Below are 9,089 nucleotides of genomic sequence, written 5' to 3'. Positions count from 1 at the left end.
GGCGTGCCACTTGAAGAGTTGGGCGTGGCACGCCAAGCCAAATTTAGAGCTGGGCGTGGCATGCCACTGAAGCGCCAGTCACACACCAGCTGGGAGATCACGTTCATTGAGTTTCTTTTCCCTCCAAATTGTATTTTCCTTTTCACTTTTGTATTTTCTTTATTTCTAGTGCTAAGAGTAGTATAAATAACCCCTGAAAGTACTGAGAAGGGGGTTAAGCAGTTAGGAAGCTAAGTTGTGGAGTAGAGTTTTTAGATTTACTTTTTCACTTTGTCATCTCTTCCATCTCTTGTACTTTTCTCTGAGCTGTGAGTAGCTAAATTCCCTCTCATTGAGAGAGGGAGCTCTGTTGTACTTGATGGATTAATGATAGTAAATTTCTTCTTCTCTTCATCTTCTCTTTGATTTGCTAGAAGAAATTTTGTTCTTCATGCTAGTGTTCAATCTCCTTGGAAAATGGGTTGAATACAAAATGGGTTTCATGAGAACCTTGGAAAAGGAAACATGAAACTAAGCTAGAAATCCCTTCTCACACTTGAGTAGGATCTGGGTTTTGGTGTTTGGATATGGTGACATATAATCCTCCCTCTACTGGTACCTATGATGATGTGTGGTACAATCAGGGACCAAGCATATCTCTCTTCATGAGCAATTAGACCAAGGAATTGGCTATTGATCAAGTTCTGAGAGATTGAGTCACCAAGGGATTCGGGCTCAATCAATCATGATTTCCAAGAGGTCAATGAGTTGCATGATTGAAAATGATATGAGCTAGATTTAATCCAAAGAGACAACATCTCCTGATCTCAATGAATTCCCCTGTTCTCATCTTCCACATTCTTTATAGCTTTCTTTACATTCTGCAAATCCCCATTCCCATTTACAATTAAGTCATTTATGTTTCTGCACTTTACATTATTGCCATTTCCTTTTCTGCACTTTACTTCTTTTATTTACCTTTGAGCCATTTATAATTCTGCCCATTTACCATTCTGTAATCACAATCTATTCCGCTCAACTTGACTAATTCACCAATTAATTAAAATTGCTCAAATCTACCAATCTCTGTGGATATGATCCCACGTCACTGTGGGTTATTACTTGACGATAATTTTGGTGCGCTTGCGAAAAGAATGGATTCATCAATTTTTATATGGGGAGTGAATTCCGGTCATCACGTAGCATTCTCTGATCTAGAAGATTCGACCTTGTCTATGGCGTTTTGAGTAGGATCATTAAGGAGAATGGACTACATGAGCTTCACCCTCAATCATAATGAATCCACACTAACCCTGGGGTTCATATCTGGAGGAGCATTGGCGACCTCTCAACCGGCATTGATCACATACAGCCTGCCATAGAAGAAATCATTCACAGTTGAAGAAGATAGTAAAACCAGAGTTATCCAAAAGAATAAAGCATTTCCAAGCCTTAACTATCTTCTTATCATTGCAAACATATCAACCTAGTTAAGTTCTCTTTATTTTCTTTTATGCGTTTAAACAACATACCTACATCTCCCATTTGTCTGACTAAGATCTATAAGATAACCATAGCTTGCTTCAAACCACAATCCTCGTGGGATCGGCCCTGACTCGCTCAGGTATTACTTGGACAACCCAGTGCACTTGCTGGTTCAGTTGTACGAAGTATCGAGATTCGTGCACCGGGCACCACTGCTACGTTACAAAGCAACAATTTCAAAAATCATTAAGAAAATTCAAAGAAAAGCTATCAATCCATAAAAAACCTATAAAGGGGCAATAAAAGCCTAAATCAATACTACTCAAATTAGGGGAAACTAAAATAGTGGTAACTCTACTACATTCTCTTAGCCAAAACTAGAAAGATAAATGCTAGAATCATTTAAAGGATCCATGTTACAGTGAAGGAAAGCAATAATTCTAGAATATAGAAAGTTTCAACAAAGTATACTGGTGCACGAAATTGTGATCTCAACGGCGCCAAAAACTTGGTACGCACTTTCATAATCTCAATTCTTTTTCACAACTCCGCACAACTAACCAGCAAGTGCACTGGGTCGTCCAAGTAATAAACCTTACGTGAGTAAAGGTCGATCCCACAGAGATTGTCGGCTTGAAGCAAGCTATGGTCATCTTGTAAATCTCAGTCAGGTAGATTCAAATGGTTATGAGGTTTTGATAATTAAAATATAATTAGAACATAAAATAAGATAGAGATACTTATATAATTCATTTGTGAGAATTTCAGATAAGCGTATAGAGGTGCTTTACTCCTTCTGAATCTCTGCTTTCCTACTGCCTTCATTCAATCATTCATACTCCATTCTATGGCAAGCTGTATCTTTGGGGATCACCGTTGTCAATGGCTACCATCTGTCCTCTCAGTGAAAATGGTCCAAATGCGCTGTCACCACACGACTAATCATCTGTCAATTCTCACTCATGTTGGAATAGGATCCATTGATCCCTTTGCGTCTGTCACTACGCCCAACACTCGCGAGTTTGAAGCTTGTCACAGTCATCCCATCCCAAATCCTACTCGGAATACCACAGATAAGGTTTAGACTTTCCAAATCTCAAGAATGCTGCCAATTGATTCTAGCTTATACCACGAAGACTCCGATATTTCAGAATGGAGGCTAAGAGATACACATTCAAGCTTGTTTTCATGTAGAACGGAGGTGTTTGTCAGGCACGCGTAATAAGTGAGAATGGTGATGAGTGTCACATAATCATCACATTCATCATGTTCTTGGGTGCGAATGAATATCTTAGAATAAAAATAAACTTGATTTGAATAGAAAAACAATAGTACTTTGCATTAATTCATGAGGAACAGCAAAGCTCCACACCTTAATCTATGGGGTGTAGAAACTCCACCATAGAAAATACATAAGTGAAAGGTCTAGGCATGGTCGTGAGGCCAGCCTCCTAAACGTGTACAATATGATCTATGATAGCATAAAACTTATCAAAGATAGTCTAAGGACTAAACGTCCAAAGATGTAAAATAAGTCTCTAAAAGTAGTTTTTATACTAAACTAGTAGCTTGGGTTACAGAAAATAAGTAACTAAGTGCAGATAGTGCAGAAATCCACTTCCGGGACCCACTTGGTGTGTGCTTGGGCTGAGCATTGAAGCTTTCATGTGTAGAGACTCTTCTTGGAGTTAAACGCCAGCTTTGGTGCCAGTTTGGGCGTTTAACTCCAGCTTGTAACTCAATTCTAGCGTTTAACGCCAGAATAGGGCAGGAAGTTGGCGTTTAAACGCCAATTTGCGTCATCAAAACTCGAGCAAAGTATGGACTATTATATATTGCTGGAAAGCCCAAGATGTTTACTTTCCAACGCAATTAAGAGTGCTCCAATTAGGCTTCTGTAGCTTCAGAAAATTCACTTCGAGTGCAGGGAGGTCAGAATCCAATAGCATCTGCAGTCCTTTTTCAGCCTCTGAATCAGATTTTTGCTCAAGTCCCTCAATTTCAAATAGAAAATATCTAAAATCACAGAAAAACACACAAACTCATAGTAAAGTCCAGAAATGTGAATTTTTCTTCAAAACTAATAAAAATATACTAAAAAGTAACTAGATCCTACTAAAAACTACCTAAAAACAATGCCAAAGAGTGTATAAATTATCCGCTCATCACAACATCAAACTTAAATTGTTGCTTGTCCCTAAGAAACTGAAAATCAAATAGGATAAAAAGAAGATAATATACTATAAATTCCAAAATATCAATGAAACTTAGCTCCAATTAGATGAGCGGGACTAGTAGCTTTTTGCCTTTGAACAGTTTTGGCATCTCACTTTATCCTTTGAAGTTCAGAATGATTGGCATCTATAGGAACTCAAAATTTAGATAGTGTTATTGATTCTCCTAGTTCAATATGTTGATTCTTGAACACAGCTACTTTATGAGTCTTGGCCGTGGCCCTAAGGACTTTGTTTTCTAGTATTACTACCGGATACATAAATGCCACAGACACATAAATGGGTTAACCTTTTCAGATTGTGACTTAGCTTTGCTAGAGTCCCCAATTAGAGGTGTCCAGAGCTCTTAAAGCACACTCTTTTTGCTTTGGATCACGACTTTAACCGCTCAGTCTCAAGCTTTTTACTTGACACCTTCACGCCACAAGCACATGGTTAGGGACAGCTTGGTTTAGCCGCTTAGGCCAGGATTTTATTCCTTGGGGCCCTCCTATCCATTAATGCTCAAAGCCTTGGATCCTTTTTACCCTTGCCTTTTGGTTTAAAGGGTTACTTGCTTTTTACTCTTGCCTTTTGGTTTAAAGAGCTCTTGGCTTTTTCTGCTTGCTTTTTCCTTTTCTTTCTTTTTTTTTCTTTTATTTTTGCCTTTTTTTTTTTGCAAGCCTTGTTTTTCACTGCTTTTTCTTGCTTCAAGAATCAATTTTATGATTTTTCAGATTATCAAATAATATTTTTCCTTTTTCATCATTCTTTCAAGAGCCAACAATTTTAACATTCATAAACAACAAATTCAAAAATATGCACTGTTCAAGCATTCATTCAGAAAACAAAAAGTATTGTCACCACATCAAAATAATTAAACTAATTTCAAGGATGAATTCGAAATCATGTACTTCTTGTTCTTTTGTGATTAAAAACATTTTTTTTATTTAAGAAAAGTGATGGATTCATAGGACATTCATAGCTTTAAGACATAGACACTTAGACACTAGTGATCATGTAATAAGACACAAACATAAATAAAACATAAAGCAAAATTTTCGAAAAATAGAAAAATAAGAGCAAGGAGATCAAGGAACGGGTCCACCTTAGTGATGGCGGCTAGTTCTTCCTCTTGAAGATCCAATGGAATGCTTGAGCTCCTCTATGTCTCTTCCTTGCCTTTGTTTCTCCTCCCTCATGACTCTTTGATCTTCTCTAATTTCATGGAGGAGGATGGAATGCTCTTGGTGCTCCACCCTTAGTTGTCCCATGTTGGAACTTAATTCTCCTAGGGAGGTGTTAATTTGCTCCCAATAGTTTTGTGGAGGAAAGTACATCCCTTGAGGCATCTCAGGGATTTCATGATGAGGAACTTCCTCATGCTCTTGTTGAGGTCCATGAGTGGGCTCTCTTGTTTGCTCCATCCTCCTTTTAGTGATGGGCTTGTCCTCTTCAATGAGGATGTCTCCCTCTATGACAATCCTAGCCGAATTGCAGAGGTGACAAATGAGTTGAGAAAAGGCTAACCTTGCCAAAGTGGAAGACTTATCAGCCACCTTGTAGAGTTCTTGAGGTATAATCTCATGAACTTCCACTTCCTCGCCAATCATGATACTATGGATCATGATGGCCCGATCCACAGCTACTTCGGATCGGTTGCTAGTAGGAATGATAGAGCGTTGGATGAACTCCAACCATCCTCTAGCCACAGGCTTAAGGTCATGCCTTCTTAATTGAACCAGCTTGCCTCTTGAGTCAATTTTTCATTGAGCTCCTTCCACACATATGTCCATGAGGACTTGGTCCAATCTTTGATCAAAGTTGACCCTTCTGGTGTAGGGGCGTGCGTTTTCTTGCATCATTGGCAAGTTGAACGCCAACCTTACATTTTCTGGACTGAAATCTAAGTATTTCCCCCGAACCATTGTAAGCCAATTCTTTGGATTTGGGTTCATACTTTGATCATGGTTCTTAGTGATCCATGTGTTTGCATAGAACTCTTGAACCATTAAGATTCCGACTTGTTGAATAGGATTGGAGAGAACTTCCCATCCTCTTCTTCTAATCTCATGTCGGATCTCCGGATACTCACTCCTTTTGAGCTTGAAAAGGACCTCAGGGATCACCTTTTTCTTGGCCACAACTTCATAGAAGTGGTCTTGATGGACCTTTGAGATGAATCTCTCCATCTCCCATGACTCGAAGGTGGAAGCTTTTGCCTTCCCTTTCCTCTTTCTAGAGGTTTCTCCAGCCTTAGGTGCCATAAATGGTTATGGAAAAATAAAAAGCAATGCTTTTACCACACCAAACTTAAAGTGTTTACTCGTCCTCGAGCAAAGAAGAAAGAATGGAGGAGAAGAACAATAAAATAGAGGAGATGGAGGGTGAAGGTGAGTTCGGCCAAGGGGGTATAAAGTGTTTGTGATGTGTGAAATTGAAGGAGGGATGAGGGGTATATATAGGAGTGGGGGAGGGTTAGGTTCGTGTATTTGGGGTTGGGTTTGGGAGGGAAAAAGGATTTTGAATTTGAAGGTAGATGGGGTTTTGGGGGAGAGTGAATGAGGTGATTGGTGAAGGATATTTGGGGAAGAGACATGGAGGTGATTGGTGAAGGGTATTTGGGGAAGAGTGTTATGAAAAGGTGTGAAAAAGAGAGAGAGAGTGAGTTGAGGTTGGTGGGGATCTTGTGGGGTCCACAGATCCTGAGGGGTCAAGGACTTATCATCATTGCTCCATTTAGGCATGCAAAACGCCCTTAGAGTGCAATTCTAGCGTTAAACACCAGATTGCTGCTTGTTTCTGGCGTTTAACGCCAGCTTTTCTCCCTTTCTTGGCGTTTAACGCCAAGTTGGTGCTTGTTTCTGGTGTTTAACGCTAGCTTTTTGCCCTGTTCTGGCGTTAAACGCCAGTCTGGAGCCCATTTCTGGCGTTAAATGCCCAGAATGGTGCCAGACTGGGCGTTTAACGCCCATTCTGCTACTCTTACTGGCGTTTAAATGCCAGTAAGCTCTTCCTCCAGGGTGAGCTATTTTTAATGCTATTTTTCATTCTGTTTTTGATTTTTCAGTTGTTTTTGTGACTTCACATGATCATCAACCTAAAGAAACATAAAATAACAATGGAAAATAAATAGATATAATTAAATAACATTGGGTTGCCTCCCAATAAGCGCTTCTTTAATGTCAATAGCTTGACAGTGAGCTCTCATGGAGTCTCACAGATAATCAGAGTAGGGTTGGGGCCTCTCAACACCAAACTTAGAGTTTGGTTGTGTCCTCCCAACACCAAACTTAGAGTTTGAATGTGGGGGTTTTGTTTGACTCTGTATTGAGAGAAGCTTTTCATGCTTCCTCTCCATGGTTACAAAAAGAGAACCTTGAGTCTTGAATACAAGGTAGTCCTCATTCAACTGAAGGACCAACTCTCCTCTGTCAACATCAATCACAGCTTTTGCTGTGGCTGGGAAGGGTCTGCCAAGGATGATGGATTCATCCTCATCCTTCCCAGTGTCTAGGATTATGAAATCAGCAGGGATGTAAAGGCCTTCAACCTTTACTAGCACGTCCTCTACTAGTCTATAAGCCTGTTTCATTGATTTGTCTGCCATTTCTAGTGAGATTCTTGCAGCTTGTACCTCAAAGATTCCCAGTTTCTCCATTACAGAGAGTGGCATGAGGTTTATCCCTGACCCCAGGTCACACAGAGCCTTTTCAAAGGTCATGGTGCCTATGGTACAAGGTATAAAGAATTTTTTGGGATCCGGTTTCTTCTGAGGTAATGTCTGCCTCATTAATGCACTCAGTTCATTGGTGAACAAGGGAGGTTCATCCTCCCAAGTCTCATTACCAAACAACTTGGTATTCAGCTTCATGATTGCTCCTAGATACTTGGCAACTTGCTCTTCAGTGATGTCTTCATCCTCTTCAGAGGAAGAATATTCATCAGAGCTCATGAATGGTAGAAGGAAGTTCAATGGAATCTCTATGATCTCTGTATGAGCCTCAAATTCCTTTCGTTCCTCAAAGAGAAACTCCTTTCTGTCCAGAGGACATCCCATGAGGCTTTTCTCACTGGGACTCACGTCCTCCTCACTCTCTCCAGGTTCGGCCATGTTGGTCATGGTTATCGCCTTGCACTCTCTCTTAGGATTTTCTTCTGTATTTCTTGCGAGAATACTGGGAGGAGTTTCAGTAATCTTCTTACTCAGCAGACCCACCTGTGCCTCCAAAGTTCTAACGGAGGACCTTGTTTAATTTATGAAACTTAGTGTGGTCTTGGATAGATCAGAGACTATGGTTGCCAGGCCAGAATGGCTCTGTTCAGAATTCTTTGTCTCTTGCTGAGAAGATGATGGAAAAGGCTTGCTATTGCTAAACCTATTTCTTCCACCATTATTATTGAAGCCTTGTTGAGGCTTCTGTTGGTCCTTCCATGAGAAATTTGGATGATTTCTCCATGAAGGATTATAGGTGTTTTCATAGGATTCTCCCATGTAATTCACCTCTGCCATTGCAGGGTTCTCAGGATCATAAGCTTCTTCTTCAGAAGATACTTCTTTAGTACTGTTGGATGCAGCTTGCAATCCATGCAGAGTCTAAAAAATTATATTGACTTGCTGAGTCAATATTTTGTTCTGAGCTAATATGGCATTCAGAGTATCAATTTCAAGAACTCTCTTCTTCTGAGGCATCCCATTGTTCACAGGATTCCTCTCAGAGGTGTACATGAACTGGTTATTTGCAACCATTTTAATGAGTTCCTGAGCTTCTGCATGAGTTTTCAGATGAAGAGATCCTCCTGCAGAATGGTCCAATGATATTTTTGACAACTCAGACAGACCATCATAGAATATACATATGATGCTCTATTCTGGAAGCATGTCAGTAGGACACCTTTTGATCAATTGCTTATATCTTTCCCAAGCTTCATAGAGGGACTCACCTTCCTTCTATCTGAAGGTTTGGATTTCCACTCTAAGCTTGCTCATCTTTTGAGGTGGAAAGAATTTGGCTAGGAAAGCACTGACCAGCTTTTCCCAAGAGTTCAGGCTTTTCTTAGGTTGTGAATCCAACCATGTTCTAGCTCTGTCTCTTATAGCAAAAGGGAAAAGCATAAGCCTGTAGACCTCGGGATCAACTCCATTGGTCTTGACAGTGTCACAGATTTGCAATAATTCAGCTAAGAACTAATGAGGATCTTCCAATGGAAGTCCATGAAACTTGCAATTCTGTTGCATTAGAGAAATTAATTGAGGCTTAAGCTCAAAGTTGTTTGCTCCAATGGAAAAAATTGAGATGCTTCTTCCATAGAAATTGAAAGTTGGTATAGTGAAATCACCAAGCACCTTCCTTACATTGTTGTTGTTATTGGGTTCGGCCATGTCTCCTTCTTTTTCGAAAATTTCTGTCA

The 9,089-nt window shown here is 40.0% G+C and overlaps 1 non-coding gene across 1 annotated transcript; it reads left to right on the top strand.

Moving 5' to 3' along the window:
- Positions 1 to 8,553: 8,553 nt before the first annotated feature.
- LOC148580220 (small nucleolar RNA R71) lies at positions 8,554 to 8,661 on the top strand. Its single transcript, XR_015899119.1, has one exon. It is a non-coding gene; the product is annotated as a small nucleolar RNA R71 (small nucleolar RNA).
- The last annotated feature ends 428 nt before the right edge of the window (positions 8,662 to 9,089 follow it).

This window comes from Arachis ipaensis, chromosome B10 (genome assembly GCF_059453495.1).
Source record: "Arachis ipaensis isolate K30076 ecotype BB chromosome B10, ASM5945349v1, whole genome shotgun sequence".
In the NCBI taxonomy this organism is placed as follows: Eukaryota; Viridiplantae; Streptophyta; class Magnoliopsida; order Fabales; family Fabaceae; genus Arachis; species Arachis ipaensis.
This window is presented reverse-complemented; position numbering and strand designations above follow the sequence as displayed.